Source organism: Daphnia magna, linkage group LG9 (assembly GCF_020631705.1).
Source record: "Daphnia magna isolate NIES linkage group LG9, ASM2063170v1.1, whole genome shotgun sequence".
Taxonomy (NCBI): domain Eukaryota; kingdom Metazoa; phylum Arthropoda; class Branchiopoda; order Diplostraca; family Daphniidae; genus Daphnia; species Daphnia magna.
The window spans coordinates 2,538,133-2,558,926 of NC_059190.1; the positions used below are offsets into that span (position 1 = coordinate 2,538,133).

The window sequence follows — 20,794 nt, forward strand, 5'->3', positions numbered from 1 at the left end:
TATGTTATTATCTGTTCAGTATTGCTATCGTTGTGTAAGTATTGAAACAGAAATCCTTAAAATATATTGCTTTTTGTATGTGGTAGAGTTTTGCCTTGTCAGTTGCTGAACCAGTAGCCTGCATTCCTGCTATCAACGTACCACAAGGGATGCTGACACTTTAAGAAGACCCACAGTAACCACTATGCCTGAGAAATGAACATCACCATCCTGTTCAGGTATTGTTAATGGACTTGAACTCTTTTGTTTTAGCTTCGTGATGTGTTCTCTCATCACTAAACAACAGTCTTCGTCTACTATGTGTTGCTAATCATCAGCCTTCATCATCCCATGTATCCAGATTTTAAAGCTTCTCTGCTCAGCCAGCCATCCTCTATACACTTCAGCTCTTCATTGTGGTATTACAGAATATTACTTATCTTCCACTACATGCACCTGTAACAATTTTCTCTACACAAGCTTCTCTTCCTCTCTTCTTAGCCTGCCAAATGCAAACAGGAATAAAGGATCATCTCCATTGCCATACCATGGTATTTTCATTTGTTGGCTTATCTGGATTTCTTATTTTTACATCTATATCTTTTTTGTAGAAATTGAAAATGTCATTGTTAATCCTGCTGCCAAATCGTCTTCCCGTACGTGTCATGCAGTTTTAGATTCCTCATGGAATTTCCTTGTGAGTAAAAAAAAATAAATAAAAAAAAAAAATAAAAAGGGTTTTCGCATTAAAAATTGCGTTGTCATTCTCATTTGTCAATTTTCTCTTCAGGCAACATCCACCCAGGCTGAAAAGGACATCCTACTAGTTGTGTGGACCAAACCTGCCTCGCCGTCTTCGCCTCGCCATCCTCGCCTCGCCGTCTTCGCCTCGCCATCCTCGCCTCGCCGTCTTCGCCTCGCCATCCTCGCCTCGCCGTCTTCGCCTCGCCATCCTCGCCTCGCCTTCCTCGCCTCGCCGTCTTCGCCTCGCCATCCTCGCCTCGCCGTCTTCGCCTCGCCATCCTCTCCTCGCCGTCTTCGCCTCGCCATCCTCGCCTCGCCGTCTTCGCCTCGCCGTCTTCGCCTCGCCATCCTCGCCTCGCCGTCTTCGCCTCGCCATCCTCGCCTCGCCGTCTTCGCCTCGCCATCTTCGCCTCGCCATCTTCTCCACGCCATCCTCGCCACGCCATCCTCGCCTTACCGTCTTTGCTCGCGCCCGGCTTCTCCTCATCGCCGTCATCGTGGAACGTCGCGTTTTTGGTATTTTGTTTTGTTGGTATTTTGTTTTGTTTTGTATTGTTGTATGTTTAAAGTTAACCCGTTGGCTGCCACCCATTTTGCTCCCCTTTTTTTTAGTTTAGGGACCGGCGGCGCTGTTCTGCTCCATGGTTGATCAGCCATGGGGTGGGGCAGTCGCCTTGCGCCTTATGGCGCCGTAGGCAATGCACCAGTAGGGACTTCCCCTTGTCGATGCGATGGTGGAGTACCTGGGGTGTGCATTCCCGTAAAGGTCTCCATCATCAAGTCAGCCCGGACTTGTCTTCGGACAAGTCCCCCTTTCATCGGATCCCTCTGAAACGATGCGTAGCGAATGTAGAAAAACAACCTACGGGTTGTAATGGCTTGGCAGCCAACGGGTTAACTTAAGTGTTTGTGTTTATATGCATGTATGTATTGTATATATTGTATAACATGTGATGTAAAACTGTGGTGGAATTGTGGGTGGAGGTGGGATAATACAAAACCAATTCCATTTATATCTTTGTGTATTGAATTTTATAATTAAAGAAGAAAACCAATTTCAAGACATGCAAACTTAAATTATCATTGAGCAATCTATAGGCAACAAGTACTTATATACTTTATATACTTTTTACCTATAGGCAGAACTAAAATTTGCAATTCAAATTCTCAACGTGGATAGCCATTATGCTGGCACCAACTTTAAATTTCTGCCACTGCAAACTCAAATTAGTTTTGTTGAATTTAATCCATGTTTTGCACTTTGCTCTGTTGACACATTTCAGCAACTCTTCACATATGTTTTCTCACTAGTACGCAAATAGCTTCAAAATGTTTTAAATCTCAATATAATTCAATTTCACCACCAAGGCAAGAAAACAAAGTTAAACAATCTATATTGTGTTGACAGCCGGCAAATTGTATTCTTGCTCTTGGAATGCTGCTTTCTGGAACCTCACTAATGAACCAAGGAGTGTCCTGCAACAACAGCTACCATCCCAGAATTCCAATGATAAGTGTGGGAATAAAATGGTGGGTTCTGGAAAATAGACAAAATAACAAGAGTTGAGGTGTTAATGTCGCTATCTTTCCATTCTTACCAATCTGTGTTTTCCTACGTCAACCAACAGATGACAAATCAAGTCCCAAATTGACGCTCCAGCTCCATGTAATTACTTGTTCCAACACCTAATCAAAAGAAAAACAAGAACAAATAAATGAACAAAATCCTTCATGAAGGCAAATCTATAACATAGATAACCATTTTCAATAACCGAGGGTGTAGGCCAGGCTCAACACCAAAAGGGGACCATGCCATTCCTGTAACCCGTTGCCTGACACATGCCAGAATGCTTGTGTGTGATTAAATTTTGGAAAGATGCAAAATTTGACAAAATGGCTTCGGCCAGTGGCAAGAACGAATCAGCATGTTAACACGATCAGATAAGACAAAGGCATTCGTGTGAATGTCAAGATGTTTTCTATAATCAACTAAATGTACGAGTATAAAAAAATTGGTAAAAGTAACATGAGAAAAGCAGTTTCTTTGTTGATTAGAGAGTGTTAATGCCCAAGGAATTACAAAAAGACATATTAAAGTAATAAAAGATTTTTAAAAACCGGACAACGTATCAGAAGATGATTTGTAGTGACCCATGCTTCGTTCACAATGGCGATGGCACACTTCAGACGAATGTAAATTCCACTAGATCGGGACCAAAAAATCTTAGATGCACTGCTATCTACATGTGCACTGCCATCTATCGAAATATATTTCAGTTATTAAGCCCGACTTTTTTTGTACAAAAAATCGACACTTTGTTTTCGTTTTAATTTTGTACAAAAAGTCGTACTTAATTCAAATCAATGTCCAATTTGGATTCTCAGCCCTACAGTGTGAAAAAGTAGGCAGTGGAAAAGTTCTGCTGATTGTGCTGACCTGCACAATGCCAGATTCATGTAAGCAATCTTGAAAATTTCCTGCAGTCAAATACATGACACCAAAGAAAAGAATGCACATACCTACTTTATGTGACAAAATTCCTTTGGCAGCAATGTTGGTTAACAAATAAATTCTCATTCGTCCAAGCATTTATTAATGCTTCCTTTTCACTATTAAATATAGATATTTTCACATGCTTGCCACTAACAAAAATAGTTTGAATTATAAATGTTCTCCTGGAAAATCCACTGTTCCCAATTTTCACACAACACTGAGTTACGAAAAAACATTTTTTTTGCCATTGCTGCTACCACAGGCCTGTGCTTCCACTGATGTTTTTGGTTTGAACAACAAAAATTCGTTCATATCTACAATTATCCAGTATCAAATCATATTTAACTAAATTAACTTCTTTTGCAGAGATCCATACTCTTCAAAGTATCAGTTCTATCATGAAGGAGAATGATGGGAGAAACATCGACATGCTAAATTTGTGGGAGTATGCTGATTGCTGAAGCCTGACTGGAGCTAATCCGCTTGGTGGCACCAGTCTGCAGTAATAAAAAGTTGAGGTATAATAGAATAATTAACAAACCTATGTTCTTAGTATCGTTTTAATATCGTAAATCTACAGAACACAGTGTTGTGAAAGACAATCCGGCCTTCTCCATGGTAAACCATATTGACGAATCGAAATGTCGTCAATGGATCGGATGACGGAAGAGGGCTTCTCATAATCAACCTAAAAATATTAAAAGCATTAGCATTTCATATACCTGCTGTCAAGGACAATTTGTTAAATTCTGATTGAGGAGATGAAAGAGATAATTTATAGTATTTTTTTTTTTTTTTTGCATTCCTCTGGGACTAGAAGAGATGACAATTCCAATGGAGAAAGTATCTAAAAATGTAAGTAATAAATGAATGTTATGGTTAACTAGTGGGGAGTTAAGGTTTGATTATACCTCAGCATCCCCATTAGCCAATGTTTTATACAGCTGAACTTTCAAGGCATCATAGAGCTATTTTTTAAAATTAAGAAATGAACCCCAAAAACAAAAATACATTTTGAACCTCATCAGTAGGTGTGTGGCCTGGTTTTCTTTTCAAATCTGGCAGCTGTATAATATTACCAGTATGAATTATCAGTCCCTTGGTCATCGTCGTATGCACAATTTTCCAGCTTAGTCAATAAACACAAGCTATCAAGTAGGGTGACAAACTGAATTTAGAGAGAATGCGCAGACACGGTGAATTGAAACGTAGAAGGGAAGAGTGCTTTAGAACACTATCTAAGTTATTTTACAGATTGTTGAAAGATAGCTAAAGAAACTTTTTGTCTACCAATAGTGACTTGACATTTCAACGAAGTTAGATCGTCTGCTGTTCTGAATATTTCATGTTGGGTCGCAAGGACGAAAATGGAGGAACGCTTTTGTTTCAGCCAGATACTAGTAGAACCTGAAACATTGTTTTGACAAGTACTGTCATATACCAAGTAAGTAACGGATTTAATCGTGTTAAATGTACGATTTTTCGATTCGAGTCTATTTAGGTGTCAGAACTGAAATTGTACTTTTAGAACTTTTAAAACACCGCATAACTTTTATTAACACTACTTTACTTTTACAACTATCAAAATCTTGTTAACCATTTAGAGTAGAACAAAGTTCATTTTTTAGATTTCCGGAATTTCAACTTCCGGTTTTAAAATGCTAAATATCTCCTTAATGGTTAGTCTGTCATAAAAAAAATCACATTTTCGTAATCCTCGTCAAATTTGGGGTCGACTCCATGTATCAGCTTAAAATATCCGAAAATCGTCCAAAATTTTTTGATTTTGGTCGATTTTGGTCAAATCCGACTTTTGGCCAAAAACCCGTTAATCCAACCCCAAATTTGATAAGCATCACGAAAATCCTACTCGTTTTTGTTATGGGCACACTATTTCCGGAGATATTGATTACTTTCGGTTACTTCCGGAAAATTTTCGTGACAATTTGCAAGAAGTAAAAAATGAGCTGTATTACTCTAAAAATTTCAAATGTTTTTCTTACATGCGTTAGGGTGTTGCAGCTTTTACTCCGTATTTTTCTTGCTATCAACAGTACAGTCTGATCCTAAGAGCAACGACAGTTTTAGCTACAAATGTTTAGCACCTCGTCTTGCAACTAGTAGTTGATATTCTAGGTTTATATGTTTAAAATTTGAACCAACTGTCTGAGGTTAGTAAAGTTCAAGCACTTAAAAGCAAGAATTGTACTGATTTAAAAGTAAAATCTATTTTCTTTGGATTTCAGACGGAAAAACTAGATGGCGTTGATGTGCGTCTATGATAAAAATTACGAGTGACAAGTTAAATGGGTGTTTGTTACGTTTATACATGTTTAGTGTTTCAAAGGATTTTTCGTCAACAAAAGGGCGGTATGTTATTATCTGTTCAGTATTGCTATCGTTGTGTAAGTATTGAAACAGAAATCCTTAAAATATATTGCTTTTTGTATGTGGTAGAGTTTTGCCTTGTCAGTTGCTGAACCAGTAGCCTGCATTCCTGCTATCAACGTACCACAAGGGATGCTGACACTTTAAGAAGACCCACAGTAACCACTATGCCTGAGAAATGAACATCACCATCCTGTTCAGGTATTGTTAATGGACTTGAACTCTTTTGTTTTAGCTTCGTGATGTGTTCTCTCATCACTAAACAACAGTCTTCGTCTACTATGTGTTGCTAATCATCAGCCTTCATCATCCCATGTATCCAGATTTTAAAGCTTCTCTGCTCAGCCAGCCATCCTCTATACACTTCAGCTCTTCATTGTGGTATTACAGAATATTACTTATCTTCCACTACATGCACCTGTAACAATTTTCTCTACACAAGCTTCTCTTCCTCTCTTCTTAGCCTGCCAAATGTAAACAGGAATAAAGGATCATCTCCATTGCCATACCATGGTATTTTCATTTGTTGGCTTATCTGGATTTCTTATTTTTACATCTATATCTTTTTGTAGAAATTGAAAATGTCATTGTTAATCCTGCTGCCAAATCGTCTTCCCGTACGTGTCATGCAGTTTTAGATTCCTCATGGAATTTCCTTGTGAGTAAAAAAAATAAATAAAAAAAAAAAAAAAAGGGTTTTCGCATTAAAAATTGCGTTGTCATTCTCATTTGTCAATTTTCTCTTCAGGCAACATCCACCCAGGCTGAAAAGGACATCCTACTAGTTGTGTGGACCAAACCTGCCTCGCCGTCTTCGCCTCGCCATCCTCGCCTCGCCGTCTTCGCCTCGCCATCCTCGCCTCGCCGTCTTCGCCTCGCCATCCTCGCCTCGCCGTCTTCGCCTCGCCATCCTCGCCTCGCCTTCCTCGCCTCGCCGTCTTCGCCTCGCCATCCTCGCCTCGCCGTCTTCGCCTCGCCATCCTCTCCTCGCCGTCTTCGCCTCGCCATCCTCGCCTCGCCGTCTTCGCCTCGCCGTCTTCGCCTCGCCATCCTCGCCTCGCCGTCTTCGCCTCGCCATCCTCGCCTCGCCGTCTTCGCCTCGCCATCTTCGCCTCGCCATCTTCTCCACGCCATCCTCGCCACGCCATCCTCGCCTTACCGTCTTTGCTCGCGCCCGGCTTCTCCTCATCGCCGTCATCGTGGAACGTCGCGTTTTTGGTATTTTGTTTTGTTGGTATTTTGTTTTGTTTTGTATTGTTGTATGTTTAAAGTTAACCCGTTGGCTGCCACCCATTTTGCTCCCCTTTTTTTTTAGTTTAGGGACCGGCGGCGCTGTTCTGCTCCATGGTTGATCAGCCATGGGGTGGGGCAGTCGCCTTGCGCCTTATGGCGCCGTAGGCAATGCACCAGTAGGGACTTCCCCTTGTCGATGCGATGGTGGAGTACCTGGGGTGTGCATTCCCGTAAAGGTCTCCATCATCAAGTCAGCCCGGACTTGTCTTCGGACAAGTCCCCCTTTCATCGGATCCCTCTGAAACGATGCGTAGCGAATGTAGAAAAACAACCTACGGGTTGTAATGGCTTGGCAGCCAACGGGTTAACTTAAGTGTTTGTGTTTATATGCATGTATGTATTGTATATATTGTATAACATGTGATGTAAAACTGTGGTGGAATTGTGGGTGGAGGTGGGATAATACAAAACCAATTCCATTTATATCTTTGTGTATTGAATTTTATAATTAAAGAAGAAAACCAATTTCAAGACATGCAAACTTAAATTATCATTGAGCAATCTATAGGCAACAAGTACTTATATACTTTATATACTTTTTACCTATAGGCAGAACTAAAATTTGCAATTCAAATTCTCAACGTGGATAGCCATTATGCTGGCACCAACTTTTAAATTTCTGCCACTGCAAACTCAAATTAGTTTTGTTGAATTTAATCCATGTTTTGCACTTTGCTCTGTTGACACATTTCAGCAACTCTTCACATATGTTTTCTCACTAGTACGCAAATAGCTTCAAAATGTTTTAAATCTCAATATAATTCAATTTCACCACCAAGGCAAGAAAACAAAGTTAAACAATCTATATTGTGTTGACAGCCGGCAAATTGTATTCTTGCTCTTGGAATGCTGCTTTCTGGAACCTCACTAATGAACCAAGGAGTGTCCTGCAACAACAGCTACCATCCCAGAATTCCAATGATAAGTGTGGGAATAAAATGGTGGGTTCTGGAAAATAGACAAAATAACAAGAGTTGAGGTGTTAATGTCGCTATCTTTCCATTCTTACCAATCTGTGTTTTCCTACGTCAACCAACAGATGACAAATCAAGTCCCAAATTGACGCTCCAGCTCCATGTAATTACTTGTTCCAACACCTAATCAAAAGAAAAACAAGAACAAATAAATGAACAAAATCCTTCATGAAGGCAAATCTATAACATAGATAACCATTTTCAATAACCGAGGGTGTAGGCCAGGCTCAACACCAAAAGGGGACCATGCCATTCCTGTAACCCGTTGCCTGACACATGCCAGAATGCTTGTGTGTGATTAAATTTTGGAAAGATGCAAAATTTGACAAAATGGCTTCGGCCAGTGGCAAGAACGAATCAGCATGTTAACACGATCAGATAAGACAAAGGCATTCGTGTGAATGTCAAGATGTTTTCTATAATCAACTAAATGTACGAGTATAAAAAAATTGGTAAAAGTAACATGAGAAAAGCAGTTTCTTTGTTGATTAGAGAGTGTTAATGCCCAAGGAATTACAAAAAGACATATTAAAGTAATAAAAGATTTTTAAAAACCGGACAACGTATCAGAAGATGATTTGTAGTGACCCATGCTTCGTTCACAATGGCGATGGCACACTTCAGACGAATGTAAATTCCACTAGATCGGGACCAAAAAATCTTAGATGCACTGCTATCTACATGTGCACTGCCATCTATCGAAATATATTTCAGTTATTAAGCCCGACTTTTTTGTACAAAAAATCGACACTTTGTTTTCGTTTTAATTTTGTACAAAAAGTCGTACTTAATTCAAATCAATGTCCAATTTGGATTCTCAGCCCTACAGTGTGAAAAAGTAGGCAGTGGAAAAGTTCTGCTGATTGTGCTGACCTGCACAATGCCAGATTCATGTAAGCAATCTTGAAAATTTCCTGCAGTCAAATACATGACACCAAAGAAAAGAATGCACATACCTACTTTATGTGACAAAATTCCTTTGGCAGCAATGTTGGTTAACAAATAAATTCTCATTCGTCCAAGCATTTATTAATGCTTCCTTTTCACTATTAAATATAGATATTTTCACATGCTTGCCACTAACAAAAATAGTTTGAATTATAAATGTTCTCCTGGAAAATCCACTGTTCCCAATTTTCACACAACACTGAGTTACGAAAAAACATTTTTTTTGCCATTGCTGCTACCACAGGCCTGTGCTTCCACTGATGTTTTTGGTTTGAACAACAAAAATTCGTTCATATCTACAATTATCCAGTATCAAATCATATTTAACTAAATTAACTTCTTTTGCAGAGATCCATACTCTTCAAAGTATCAGTTCTATCATGAAGGAGAATGATGGGAGAAACATCGACATGCTAAATTTGTGGGAGTATGCTGATTGCTGAAGCCTGACTGGAGCTAATCCGCTTGGTGGCACCAGTCTGCAGTAATAAAAAGTTGAGGTATAATAGAATAATTAACAAACCTATGTTCTTAGTATCGTTTTAATATCGTAAATCTACAGAACACAGTGTTGTGAAAGACAATCCGGCCTTCTCCATGGTAAACCATATTGACGAATCGAAATGTCGTCAATGGATCGGATGACGGAAGAGGGCTTCTCATAATCAACCTAAAAATATTAAAAGCATTAGCATTTCATATACCTGCTGTCAAGGACAATTTGTTAAATTCTGATTGAGGAGATGAAAGAGATAATTTATAGTATTTTTTTTTTTTTTTTGCATTCCTCTGGGACTAGAAGAGATGACAATTCCAATGGAGAAAGTATCTAAAAATGTAAGTAATAAATGAATGTTATGGTTAACTAGTGGGGAGTTAAGGTTTGATTATACCTCAGCATCCCCATTAGCCAATGTTTTATACAGCTGAACTTTCAAGGCATCATAGAGCTATTTTTTAAAATTAAGAAATGAACCCCAAAAACAAAAATACATTTTGAACCTCATCAGTAGGTGTGTGGCCTGGTTTTCTTTTCAAATCTGGCAGCTGTATAATATTACCAGTATGAATTATCAGTCCCTTGGTCATCGTCGTATGCACAATTTTCCAGCTTAGTCAATAAACACAAGCTATCAAGTAGGGTGACAAACTGAATTTAGAGAGAATGCGCAGACACGGTGAATTGAAACGTAGAAGGGAAGAGTGCTTTAGAACACTATCTAAGTTATTTTACAGATTGTTGAAAGATAGCTAAAGAAACTTTTTGTCTACCAATAGTGACTTGACATTTCAACGAAGTTAGATCGTCTGCTGTTCTGAATATTTCATGTTGGGTCGCAAGGACGAAAATGGAGGAACGCTTTTGTTTCAGCCAGATACTAGTAGAACCTGAAACATTGTTTTGACAAGTACTGTCATATACCAAGTAAGTAACGGATTTAATCGTGTTAAATGTACGATTTTTCGATTCGAGTCTATTTAGGTGTCAGAACTGAAATTGTACTTTTAGAACTTTTAAAACACCGCATAACTTTTATTAACACTACTTTACTTTTACAACTATCAAAATCTTGTTAACCATTTAGAGTAGAACAAAGTTCATTTTTTAGATTTCCGGAATTTCAACTTCCGGTTTTAAAATGCTAAATATCTCCTTAATGGTTAGTCTGTCATAAAAAAAATCACATTTTCGTAATCCTCGTCAAATTTGGGGTCGACTCCATGTATCAGCTTAAAATATCCGAAAATCGTCCAAAATTTTTTTGATTTTGGTCGATTTTGGTCAAATCCGACTTTTGGCCAAAAACCCGTTAATCCAACCCCAAATTTGATAAGCATCACGAAAATCCTACTCGTTTTTGTTATGGGCACACTATTTCCGGAGATATTGATTACTTTCGGTTACTTCCGGAAAATTTTCGTGACAATTTGCAAGAAGTAAAAAATGAGCTGTATTACTCTAAAAATTTCAAATGTTTTTCTTACATGCGTTAGGGTGTTGCAGCTTTTACTCCGTATTTTTCTTGCTATCAACAGTACAGTCTGATCCTAAGAGCAACGACAGTTTTAGCTACAAATGTTTAGCACCTCGTCTTGCAACTAGTAGTTGATATTCTAGGTTTATATGTTTAAAATTTGAACCAACTGTCTGAGGTTAGTAAAGTTCAAGCACTTAAAAGCAAGAATTGTACTGATTTAAAAGTAAAATCTATTTTCTTTGGATTTCAGACGGAAAAACTAGATGGCGTTGATGTGCGTCTATGATAAAAATTACGAGTGACAAGTTAAATGGGTGTTTGTTACGTTTATACATGTTTAGTGTTTCAAAGGATTTTTCGTCAACAAAAGGGCGGTATGTTATTATCTGTTCAGTATTGCTATCGTTGTGTAAGTATTGAAACAGAAATCCTTAAAATATATTGCTTTTTGTATGTGGTAGAGTTTTGCCTTGTCAGTTGCTGAACCAGTAGCCTGCATTCCTGCTATCAACGTACCACAAGGGATGCTGACACTTTAAGAAGACCCACAGTAACCACTATGCCTGAGAAATGAACATCACCATCCTGTTCAGGTATTGTTAATGGACTTGAACTCTTTTGTTTTAGCTTCGTGATGTGTTCTCTCATCACTAAACAACAGTCTTCGTCTACTATGTGTTGCTAATCATCAGCCTTCATCATCCCATGTATCCAGATTTTAAAGCTTCTCTGCTCAGCCAGCCATCCTCTATACACTTCAGCTCTTCATTGTGGTATTACAGAATATTACTTATCTTCCACTACATGCACCTGTAACAATTTTCTCTACACAAGCTTCTCTTCCTCTCTTCTTAGCCTGCCAAATGCAAACAGGAATAAAGGATCATCTCCATTGCCATACCATGGTATTTTCATTTGTTGGCTTATCTGGATTTCTTATTTTTACATCTATATCTTTTTTGTAGAAATTGAAAATGTCATTGTTAATCCTGCTGCCAAATCGTCTTCCCGTACGTGTCATGCAGTTTTAGATTCCTCATGGAATTTCCTTGTGAGTAAAAAAAAATAAATAAAAAAAAAAAATAAAAAGGGTTTTCGCATTAAAAATTGCGTTGTCATTCTCATTTGTCAATTTTCTCTTCAGGCAACATCCACCCAGGCTGAAAAGGACATCCTACTAGTTGTGTGGACCAAACCTGCCTCGCCGTCTTCGCCTCGCCATCCTCGCCTCGCCGTCTTCGCCTCGCCTTCCTCGCCTCGCCGTCTTCGCCTCGCCATCCTCGCCTCGCCATCCTCGCCTCGCCGTCTTCGCCTCGCCATCCTCGCCTCGCCGTCTTCGCCTCGCCATCCTCGCCTCGCCGTCTTCGCCTCGCCATCCTCGCCTCGCCGTCTTCGCCTCGCCATCCTCGCCTCGCCGTCTTCGCCTCGCCATCCTCGCCTCGCCGTCTTCGCCTCGCCATCCTCGCCTCGCCGTCTTCGCCTCGCCATCCTCGCCTCGCCGTCTTCGCCTCGCCATCCTCGCCTCGCCTTCCTCGCCTCGCCGTCTTCGCCTCGCCATCCTCGCCTCGCCGTCTTCGCCTCGCCGTCTTCGCCTCGCCATCCTCGCCTCGCCGTCTTCGCCTCGCCATCCTCTCCTCGCCGTCTTCGCCTCGCCATCCTCGCCTCGCCGTCTTCGCCTCGCCGTCTTCGCCTCGCCATCCTCGCCTCGCCGTCTTCGCCTCGCCATCCTCGCCTCGCCGTCTTCGCCTCGCCATCTTCGCCTCGCCATCTTCTCCACGCCATCCTCGCCACGCCATCCTCGCCTTACCGTCTTTGCTCGCGCCCGGCTTCTCCTCATCGCCGTCATCGTGGAACGTCGCGTTTTTGGTATTTTGTTTTGTTGGTATTTTGTTTTGTTTTGTATTGTTGTATGTTTAAAGTTAACCCGTTGGCTGCCACCCATTTTGCTCCCCTTTTTTTTAGTTTAGGGACCGGCGGCGCTGTTCTGCTCCATGGTTGATCAGCCATGGGGTGGGGCAGTCGCCTTGCGCCTTATGGCGCCGTAGGCAATGCACCAGTAGGGACTTCCCCTTGTCGATGCGATGGTGGAGTACCTGGGGTGTGCATTCCCGTAAAGGTCTCCATCATCAAGTCAGCCCGGACTTGTCTTCGGACAAGTCCCCCTTTCATCGGATCCCTCTGAAACGATGCGTAGCGAATGTAGAAAAACAACCTACGGGTTGTAATGGCTTGGCAGCCAACGGGTTAACTTAAGTGTTTGTGTTTATATGCATGTATGTATTGTATATATTGTATAACATGTGATGTAAAACTGTGGTGGAATTGTGGGTGGAGGTGGGATAATACAAAACCAATTCCATTTATATCTTTGTGTATTGAATTTTATAATTAAAGAAGAAAACCAATTTCAAGACATGCAAACTTAAATTATCATTGAGCAATCTATAGGCAACAAGTACTTATATACTTTATATACTTTTTACCTATAGGCAGAACTAAAATTTGCAATTCAAATTCTCAACGTGGATAGCCATTATGCTGGCACCAACTTTAAATTTCTGCCACTGCAAACTCAAATTAGTTTTGTTGAATTTAATCCATGTTTTGCACTTTGCTCTGTTGACACATTTCAGCAACTCTTCACATATGTTTTCTCACTAGTACGCAAATAGCTTCAAAATGTTTTAAATCTCAATATAATTCAATTTCACCACCAAGGCAAGAAAACAAAGTTAAACAATCTATATTGTGTTGACAGCCGGCAAATTGTATTCTTGCTCTTGGAATGCTGCTTTCTGGAACCTCACTAATGAACCAAGGAGTGTCCTGCAACAACAGCTACCATCCCAGAATTCCAATGATAAGTGTGGGAATAAAATGGTGGGTTCTGGAAAATAGACAAAATAACAAGAGTTGAGGTGTTAATGTCGCTATCTTTCCATTCTTACCAATCTGTGTTTTCCTACGTCAACCAACAGATGACAAATCAAGTCCCAAATTGACGCTCCAGCTCCATGTAATTACTTGTTCCAACACCTAATCAAAAGAAAAACAAGAACAAATAAATGAACAAAATCCTTCATGAAGGCAAATCTATAACATAGATAACCATTTTCAATAACCGAGGGTGTAGGCCAGGCTCAACACCAAAAGGGGACCATGCCATTCCTGTAACCCGTTGCCTGACACATGCCAGAATGCTTGTGTGTGATTAAATTTTGGAAAGATGCAAAATTTGACAAAATGGCTTCGGCCAGTGGCAAGAACGAATCAGCATGTTAACACGATCAGATAAGACAAAGGCATTCGTGTGAATGTCAAGATGTTTTCTATAATCAACTAAATGTACGAGTATAAAAAAATTGGTAAAAGTAACATGAGAAAAGCAGTTTCTTTGTTGATTAGAGAGTGTTAATGCCCAAGGAATTACAAAAAGACATATTAAAGTAATAAAAGATTTTTAAAAACCGGACAACGTATCAGAAGATGATTTGTAGTGACCCATGCTTCGTTCACAATGGCGATGGCACACTTCAGACGAATGTAAATTCCACTAGATCGGGACCAAAAAATCTTAGATGCACTGCTATCTACATGTGCACTGCCATCTATCGAAATATATTTCAGTTATTAAGCCCGACTTTTTTGTACAAAAAATCGACACTTTGTTTTCGTTTTAATTTTGTACAAAAAGTCGTACTTAATTCAAATCAATGTCCAATTTGGATTCTCAGCCCTACAGTGTGAAAAAGTAGGCAGTGGAAAAGTTCTGCTGATTGTGCTGACCTGCACAATGCCAGATTCATGTAAGCAATCTTGAAAATTTCCTGCAGTCAAATACATGACACCAAAGAAAAGAATGCACATACCTACTTTATGTGACAAAATTCCTTTGGCAGCAATGTTGGTTAACAAATAAATTCTCATTCGTCCAAGCATTTATTAATGCTTCCTTTTCACTATTAAATATAGATATTTTCACATGCTTGCCACTAACAAAAATAGTTTGAATTATAAATGTTCTCCTGGAAAATCCACTGTTCCCAATTTTCACACAACACTGAGTTACGAAAAAAACATTTTTTTTGCCATTGCTGCTACCACAGGCCTGTGCTTCCACTGATGTTTTTGGTTTGAACAACAAAAATTCGTTCATATCTACAATTATCCAGTATCAAATCATATTTAACTAAATTAACTTCTTTTGCAGAGATCCATACTCTTCAAAGTATCAGTTCTATCATGAAGGAGAATGATGGGAGAAACATCGACATGCTAAATTTGTGGGAGTATGCTGATTGCTGAAGCCTGACTGGAGCTAATCCGCTTGGTGGCACCAGTCTGCAGTAATAAAAAGTTGAGGTATAATAGAATAATTAACAAACCTATGTTCTTAGTATCGTTTTAATATCGTAAATCTACAGAACACAGTGTTGTGAAAGACAATCCGGCCTTCTCCATGGTAAACCATATTGACGAATCGAAATGTCGTCAATGGATCGGATGACGGAAGAGGGCTTCTCATAATCAACCTAAAAATATTAAAAGCATTAGCATTTCATATACCTGCTGTCAAGGACAATTTGTTAAATTCTGATTGAGGAGATGAAAGAGATAATTTATAGTATTTTTTTTTTTTTTTGCATTCCTCTGGGACTAGAAGAGATGACAATTCCAATGGAGAAAGTATCTAAAAATGTAAGTAATAAATGAATGTTATGGTTAACTAGTGGGGAGTTAAGGTTTGATTATACCTCAGCATCCCCATTAGCCAATGTTTTATACAGCTGAACTTTCAAGGCATCATAGAGCTATTTTTTTAAAATTAAGAAATGAACCCCAAAAACAAAAATACATTTTGAACCTCATCAGTAGGTGTGTGGCCTGGTTTTCTTTTCAAATCTGGCAGCTGTATAATATTACCAGTATGAATTATCAGTCCCTTGGTCATCGTCGTATGCACAATTTTCCAGCTTAGTCAATAAACACAAGCTATCAAGTAGGGTGACAAACTGAATTTAGAGAGAATGCGCAGACACGGTGAATTGAAACGTAGAAGGGAAGAGTGCTTTAGAACACTATCTAAGTTATTTTACAGATTGTTGAAAGATAGCTAAAGAAACTTTTTGTCTACCAATAGTGACTTGACATTTCAACGAAGTTAGATCGTCTGCTGTTCTGAATATTTCATGTTGGGTCGCAAGGACGAAAATGGAGGAACGCTTTTGTTTCAGCCAGATACTAGTAGAACCTGAAACATTGTTTTGACAAGTACTGTCATATACCAAGTAAGTAACGGATTTAATCGTGTTAAATGTACGATTTTTCGATTCGAGTCTATTTAGGTGTCAGAACTGAAATTGTACTTTTAGAACTTTTAAAACACCGCATAACTTTTATTAACACTACTTTACTTTTACAACTATCAAAATCTTGTTAACCATTTAGAGTAGAACAAAGTTCATTTTTTAGATTTCCGGAATTTCAACTTCCGGTTTTAAAATGCTAAATATCTCCTTAATGGTTAGTCTGTCATAAAAAAAATCACATTTTCGTAATCCTCGTCAAATTTGGGGTCGACTCCATGTATCAGCTTAAAATATCCGAAAATCGTCCAAAATTTTTTTGATTTTGGTCGATTTTGGTCAAATCCGACTTTTGGCCAAAAACCCGTTAATCCAACCCCAAATTTGATAAGCATCACGAAAATCCTACTCGTTTTTGTTATGGGCACACTATTTCCGGAGATATTGATTACTTTCGGTTACTTCCGGAAAATTTTCGTGACAATTTGCAAGAAGTAAAAAATGAGCTGTATTACTCTAAAAATTTCAAATGTTTTTCTTACATGCGTTAGGGTGTTGCAGCTTTTACTCCGTATTTTTCTTGCTATCAACAGTACAGTCTGATCCTAAGAGCAACGACAGTTTTAGCTACAAATGTTTAGCACCTCGTCTTGCAACTAGTAGTTGATATTCTAGGTTTATATGTTTAAAATTTGAACCAACTGTCTGAGGTTAGTAAAGTTCAAGCACTTAAAAGCAAGAATTGTACTGATTTAAAAGTAAAATCTATTTTCTTTGGATTTCAGACGGAAAAACTAGATGGCGTTGATGTGCGTCTATGATAAAAATTACGAGTGACAAGTTAAATGGGTGTTTGTTACGTTTATACATGTTTAGTGTTTCAAAGGATTTTTCGTCAACAAAAGGGCGGTATGTTATTATCTGTTCAGTATTGCTATCGTTGTGTAAGTATTGAAACAGAAATCCTTAAAATATATTGCTTTTTGTATGTGGTAGAGTTTTGCCTTGTCAGTTGCTGAACCAGTAGCCTGCATTCCTGCTATCAACGTACCACAAGGGATGCTGACACTTTAAGAAGACCCACAGTAACCACTATGCCTGAGAAATGAACATCACCATCCTGTTCAGGTATTGTTAATGGACTTGAACTCTTTTGTTTTAGCTTCGTGATGTGTTCTCTCATCACTAAACAACAGTCTTCGTCTACTATGTGTTGCTAATCATCAGCCTTCATCATCCCATGTATCCAGATTTTAAAGCTTCTCTGCTCAGCCAGCCATCCTCTATACACTTCAGCTCTTCATTGTGGTATTACAGAATATTACTTATCTTCCACTACATGCACCTGTAACAATTTTCTCTACACAAGCTTCTCTTCCTCTCTTCTTAGCCTGCCAAATGCAAACAGGAATAAAGGATCATCTCCATTGCCATACCATGGTATTTTCATTTGTTGGCTTATCTGGATTTCTTATTTTTACATCTATATCTTTTTGTAGAAATTGAAAATGTCATTGTTAATCCTGCTGCCAAATCGTCTTCCCGTACGTGTCATGCAGTTTTAGATTCCTCATGGAATTTCCTTGTGAGTAAAAAAAAAATAAATAAAAAAAAAAAATAAAAAGGGTTTTCGCATTAAAAATTGCGTTGTCATTCTCATTTGTCAATTTTCTCTTCAGGCAACATCCACCCAGGCTGAAAAGGACATCCTACTAGTTGTGTGGACCAAACCTGCCTCGCCGTCTTCGCCTCGCCATCCTCGCCTCGCCGTCTTCGCCTCGCCATCCTCGCCTCGCCGTCTTCGCCTCGCCATCCTCGCCTCGCCGTCTTCGCCTCGCCATCCTCGCCTCGCCTTCCTCGCCTCGCCGTCTTCGCCTCGCCATCCTCTCCTCGCCGTCTTCGCCTCGCCATCCTCTCCTCGCCGTCTTCGCCTCGCCATCCTCGCCTCGCCGTCTTCGCCTCGCCGTCTTCGCCTCGCCATCCTCGCCTCGCCGTCTTCGCCTCGCCATCTTCGCCTCGCCATCTTCTCCACGCCATCCTCGCCACGCCATCCTCGCCTTACCGTCTTTGCTCGCGCCCGGCTTCTCCTCATCGCCGTCATCGTGGAACGTCGCGTTTTTGGTATTTTGTTTTGTTGGTATTTTGTTTTGTTTTGTATTGTTGTATGTTTAAAGTTAACCCGTTGGCTGCCACCCATTTTGCTCCCCTTTTTTTTAGTTTAGGGACCGGCGGCGCTGTTCTGCTCCATGGTTGATCAGCCATGGGGTGGGGCAGTCGCCTTGCGCCTTATGGCGCCGTAGGCAATGCACCAGTAGGGACTTCCCCTTGTCGATGCGATGGTGGAGTACCTGGGGTGTGCATTCCCGTAAAGGTCTCCATCATCAAGTCAGCCCGGACTTGTCTTCGGACAAGTCCCCCTTTCATCGGATCCCTCTGAAACGATGCGTAGCGAATGTAGAAAAACAACCTACGGGTTGTAATGGCTTGGCAGCCAACGGGTTAACTTAAGTGTTTGTGTTTATATGCATGTATGTATTGTATATATTGTATAACATGTGATGTAAAACTGTGGTGGAATTGTGGGTGGAGGTGGGATAATACAAAACCAATTCCATTTATATCTTTGTGTATTGAATTTTATAATTAAAGAAGAAAACCAATTTCAAGACATGCAAACTTAAATTATCATTGAGCAATCTATAGGCAACAAGTACTTATATACTTTATATACTTTTTACCTATAGGCAGAACTAAAATTTGCAATTCAAATTCTCAACGTGGATAGCCATTATGCTGGCACCAACTTTAAATTTCTGCCACTGCAAACTCAAATTAGTTTTGTTGAATTTAATCCATGTTTTGCACTTTGCTCTGTTGACACATTTCAGCAACTCTTCACATATGTTTTCTCACTAGTACGCAAATAGCTTCAAAATGTTTTAAATCTCAATATAATTCAATTTCACCACCAAGGCAAGAAAACAAAGTTAAACAATCTATATTGTGTTGACAGCCGGCAAATTGTATTCTTGCTCTTGGAATGCTGCTTTCTGGAACCTCACTAATGAACCAAGGAGTGTCCTGCAACAACAGCTACCATCCCAGAATTCCAATGATAAGTGTGGGAATAAAATGGTGGGTTCTGGAAAATAGACAAAATAACAAGAGTTGAGGTGTTAATGTCGCTATCTTTCCATTCTTACCAATCTGTGTTTTCCTACGTCAACCAACAGATGACAAATCAAGTCCCAAATTGACGCTCCAGCTCCATGTAATTACTTGTTCCAACACCTAATCAAAAGAAAAACAAGAACAAATAAATGAACAAAATCCTTCATGAAGGCAAATCTATAACATAGATAACCATTTTCAATAACCGAGGGTGTAGGCCAGGCTCAACACCAAAAGGGGACCATGCCATTCCTGTAACCCGTTGCCTGACACATGCCAGAATGCTTGTGTGTGATTAAATTTTGGAAAGATGCAAAATTTGACAAAATGGCTTCGGCCAGTGGCAAGAACGAATCAGCATGTTAACACGATCAGATAAGACAAAGGCATTCGTGTGAATGTCAAGATGTTTTCTATAATCAACTAAATGTACGAGTATAAAAAAATTGGTAAAAGTAACATGAGAAAAGCAGTTTCTTTGTTGATTAGAGAGTGTTAATGCCCAAGGAATTACAAAAGACATATTAAAGTAATAAAAGATTTTTAAAAACCGGACAACGTATCAGAAGATGATTTGTAGTGACCCATGCTTCGTTCACAATGGCGATGGCACACTTCAGACGAATGTAAATTCCACTAGATCGGGACCAAAAAATCTTAGATGCACTGCTATCTACATGTGCACTGCCATCTATCGAAATATATTTCAGTTATTAAGCCCGACTTTTTTGTACAAAAAATCGACACTTTGTTTTCGTTTTAATTTTGTACAAAAAGTCGTACTTAATTCAAATCAATGTCCAATTTGGATTCTCAGCCCTACAGTGTGAAAAAGTAGGCAGTGGAAAAGTTCTGCTGATTGTGCTGACCTGCACAATGCCAGATTCATGTAAGCAATCTTGAAAATTTCCTGCAGTCAAATACATGACACCAAAGAAAAGAATGCACATACCTACTTTATGTGACAAAATTCCTTTGGCAGCAATGTTGGTTAACAAATAAATTCTCATTCGTCCAAGCATTTATTAATGCTTCCTTTTCACTATTAAATATAGATATTTTCACATGCTTGCCACTAACAAAAATAGTTTGAATTATAAATGTTCTCCTGGAAAATCCACTGTTCCCAATTTTCACACAACACTGAGTTACGAAAAAACATTTTTTTTGCCATTGCTGCTACCACAGGCCTGTGCTTCCACTGATGTTTTTGGTTTGAACAACAAAAATTCGTTCATATCTACAATTATCCAGTATCAAATCATATTTAACTAAATTAACTTCTTTTGCAGAGATCCATACTCTTCAAAGTATCAGTTCTATCATGAAGGAGAATGATGGGAGAAACATCGACATGCTAAATTTGTGGGAGTATGCTGATTGCTGAAGCCTGACTGGAGCTAATCCGCTTGGTGGCACCAGTCTGCAGTAGGGCAGTTTTGTTTTTGTGTTTACATTACGGCTATGAGTTTCTTCTCATTAGTTTTCTGTGTTACAAAACTGCCCTACCGTAGACTA

General features: G+C 39.5%; 5 long non-coding RNA genes across 35 annotated transcripts; 1 reads left to right on the forward strand and 4 right to left on the reverse strand.

Annotated features, from left to right (window-relative positions):
- Positions 1 to 2,053: 2,053 nt before the first annotated feature.
- On the reverse strand, positions 2,054 to 4,559 carry LOC123475813. Of its 11 annotated transcripts, none has more exons than XR_006651241.1 (6): positions 4,297 to 4,559; positions 4,129 to 4,185; positions 3,244 to 4,064; positions 2,483 to 2,981; positions 2,322 to 2,409; positions 2,054 to 2,260 (listed from the first exon to the last, which is right to left on the reverse strand). It is a non-coding gene; the product is annotated as an uncharacterized LOC123475813 (long non-coding RNA). The 11 variants fall into 11 exon arrangements; XR_006651240.1 differs by having other exon boundaries at positions 4,238 to 4,559; XR_006651237.1 differs by having other exon boundaries at positions 3,244 to 3,714; positions 3,796 to 4,064; positions 4,129 to 4,554.
- Positions 4,560 to 7,639: 3,080 nt separating this feature from the next.
- Positions 7,640 to 10,144, reverse strand: LOC123475781. 11 transcript variants are annotated; one of them, XR_006651135.1, is made up of 6 exons: positions 9,882 to 10,144; positions 9,714 to 9,770; positions 8,829 to 9,649; positions 8,069 to 8,567; positions 7,908 to 7,995; positions 7,640 to 7,846 (listed from the first exon to the last, which is right to left on the reverse strand). It is a non-coding gene; the product is annotated as an uncharacterized LOC123475781 (long non-coding RNA). The 11 variants fall into 11 exon arrangements; XR_006651134.1 differs by having other exon boundaries at positions 9,823 to 10,144; XR_006651131.1 differs by having other exon boundaries at positions 8,829 to 9,299; positions 9,381 to 9,649; positions 9,714 to 10,139.
- A 3,335-nt stretch (positions 10,145 to 13,479) lies between these two features.
- Positions 13,480 to 15,990, reverse strand: LOC123475757. 10 transcript variants are annotated; one of them, XR_006651060.1, is made up of 7 exons: positions 15,664 to 15,984; positions 15,554 to 15,610; positions 15,222 to 15,489; positions 14,669 to 15,140; positions 13,909 to 14,407; positions 13,748 to 13,835; positions 13,480 to 13,686 (listed from the first exon to the last, which is right to left on the reverse strand). It is a non-coding gene; the product is annotated as an uncharacterized LOC123475757 (long non-coding RNA). The 10 variants fall into 10 exon arrangements; XR_006651066.1 differs by having other exon boundaries at positions 15,366 to 15,489; positions 15,664 to 15,980; XR_006651061.1 differs by having other exon boundaries at positions 14,673 to 15,489; positions 15,664 to 15,990.
- A 3,050-nt stretch (positions 15,991 to 19,040) lies between these two features.
- On the reverse strand, positions 19,041 to 19,790 carry LOC116931004. The gene is made up of 3 exons (XR_006651068.1): positions 19,470 to 19,790; positions 19,309 to 19,396; positions 19,041 to 19,247 (listed from the first exon to the last, which is right to left on the reverse strand). It is a non-coding gene; the product is annotated as an uncharacterized LOC116931004 (long non-coding RNA).
- Positions 19,791 to 20,040: 250 nt separating this feature from the next.
- On the forward strand, positions 20,041 to 20,707 carry LOC123475758. 2 transcript variants are annotated; one of them, XR_006651070.1, is made up of 3 exons: positions 20,103 to 20,262; positions 20,332 to 20,489; positions 20,569 to 20,707. It is a non-coding gene; the product is annotated as an uncharacterized LOC123475758 (long non-coding RNA). The 2 variants fall into 2 exon arrangements; XR_006651069.1 differs by having other exon boundaries at positions 20,041 to 20,262; positions 20,332 to 20,707.
- The last annotated feature ends 87 nt before the right edge of the window (positions 20,708 to 20,794 follow it).